The 2,354-nt window shown below is 49.2% G+C and overlaps 1 pseudogene; it reads right to left on the bottom strand.

Annotated features, from left to right (window-relative positions):
- Nucleotides 1-1,211: 1,211 nt before the first annotated feature.
- LOC133774258 (phosphoglycerate mutase 1-like) lies at nt 1,212-1,908 on the bottom strand (annotated as a pseudogene).
- Between the last annotated feature and the right edge of the window lie 446 nt (nt 1,909-2,354).

Below are 2,354 nucleotides of genomic sequence, written 5' to 3' on the forward strand. Positions count from 1 at the left end.
GTTAAAATATTTTACTTGTATCTTTACTTTTATAGAGATAAAGATAAAAATAGAAACAGAAAACTGATTTTCTAATAACCAAAGTCACAAAATTTTCAAGTGAAGAAACTTGTAGTCCATTTTAGTAAAAACTTCTCAATAACCTACAATAATAATCAGTTTTCTACATTTCTGCTTATAAATAAAACACCTATCTCTTTTCCCCCAATAACAGGATCAAATTGCCCATGATCAGACTATTCTATAAAATGTATTCTTTTTTTTCTTTCTTTATTGAACATCACTCCTTTATTACTCTGATCTGGGAAAAGGACTTAGCACAGTTATGGTCAAAATGAGCACTGGGCCCACGTGACAGGGCCAGGTAATTGGAAAACAAGATTTAGAATCAGACAGAAAAAGACACACCTCGACAGTTCAAAAGGCTTTTCACTGCCACAAAACAAGGCACTGGAAGGATCCAAAGACAGCAGCAGGCGGCACTCCTAGCCCTTAGAGGCCACCTTTATCTCACATTGTCCCATACTGGTGTGAGGAATGGTTTATTTTCTGGTGACCACATGGGGGACTATTTGAACTGCCACTAGCATCCGCGAAAGGGCTTTCACCTGATATCAGTTGTACACACACACACACACATTTTCTTAAAAACTAAATGCACCACAAACAACTCAGGCTTCATCCCAGCCTTCTGGAGCCAGCTCCACTGGGGCGAGGGAGGCAGTAGCAGTGGTGTTTTTAAATCATCAGGCAGATTACAGCCACCTCCACTGGAATGCCTACGACTGCCCAGGCAGTGATCTCACTGCGAAGGCTCACAAGACTGGCTTCTGGGAACACAGCAGGCTTCCCTGCCTCTCCTCATTGGTCAGGCCTTAGCACGGCTCCTCCTTGTCCCTACTCTAGCAAGCCCTTGGTGAATAGAGCACTAGCATTCATGGGTGTTAGGACCTCTCTGTTGGAGAGAAGACCTTTCCCTCCACTTGGTCTGAGAGCCCATATCCCAGGGGTGCTCTCCTGACTAGATTCTCTGAAGGGAATGGTGCAGGAGACAAAATGGCTAATAGGAAAGCAGGAGCCACAATCCCCACCTGCAGCTACAACCCAAGGTGCCTACAGAGGTGGTCCGTGTGAAATGTACAGGACACAGCTGCAGACGAATGGGCAGGCAGGAAGGGTGGTCCTGGGGGTTGTGGTCTGCCCGCTTGCCTTCACTTCTTGGCCACAGCTTCCATGGCTTTGTGCGCAGTCTCTTCATCCCCCAGGAACTGCATGGGCTTGGTGTGCTTCAAGTTCTTGTCCAGTTCGTAGACGATGGGAACACCAGTCTTCAGGTTTAGCTCCATGATGGGTTCTCCAGATGCTTGACAGTGCTCCGAGGGCTGTTACCGTGGGCTGCGGTCAGTACCCGTTCCCCCTCCTGGATCTGGGGCATGACACCTACATTCCAGAAGGGCAGGGCTCTGGCTATAGGGTCCCTAGACTCTCACGAGAGTGCAGCTGATCCTGCGACCCTCATTGATGCTGCTGTGGAAGGGGTGGTCAGGCTCCATAGGGGGCATGGGGACATCATATGAACACCTGCAGATCTTCCCCTGGGCCACACCGAGCTGGGCAGCAGTTTCTGCGTTATTGAGGCCAGTCAGGCCCCTATGTGTGCCAAGTCCTCACAATCCGCAGCATCTCTGGTCATTGGCATCCTGCAGCATCCATTGGATCCGGGTGGCTCTTTTCTGCACGGAGGTGAAGCAGGAGTCAGACTCATAGCCAGCGTCTTGCAGGGTCTGCCTGCCATGCGCACTTCGCCTCCTCATGGCTCACGTTGGTGTCATACCAGCCGCTGAAGCAGTTTTCCAGGTTCCAGGCAATCTCGCAGTGCAGGATCTGTACCGGCTTGTAGGCAGCCATGGCGGCAACACTGAGATGTGGCGCCAACTGGAGTTCACTAAGATTCCGAGGTCCGCATTCTTTTTTCTTCTATGGAGAAATCTCCTACCAGTTCTGCTATATCTGTAATGCCATTGCTTCAGATAGCATTTGCCTCTACACTCTGGGCACCTTAATTCATTTTGCTATTGGTATGTTCGTCTCTTAAACCCCTGCCCCTGCCAGATCTAATTTATTTATCTGATACAGTGTTATGGAGGGGGAGGGGAAAGAGAGAAAGAGAGTTATTCAAACCCTGATTCACTCTCCAAATGCCACAATGGCCAGGGTTGGATCAGACTGAAGCCAGGAGCCAGGAACTCCATCCAGATCTCCTATCTGATGGCCAGTGCCCAAGAACTCAGGACCATTTTCCATTGCCTTCCTGGACTCACTAGCAAGGAGCTGGATTGGAAGCAGAACAGCCA

The sequence above is a fragment of the Lepus europaeus genome, chromosome 15 (genome assembly GCF_033115175.1).
Source record: "Lepus europaeus isolate LE1 chromosome 15, mLepTim1.pri, whole genome shotgun sequence".
Lineage (NCBI taxonomy): Eukaryota > Metazoa > Chordata > Mammalia > Lagomorpha > Leporidae > Lepus > Lepus europaeus.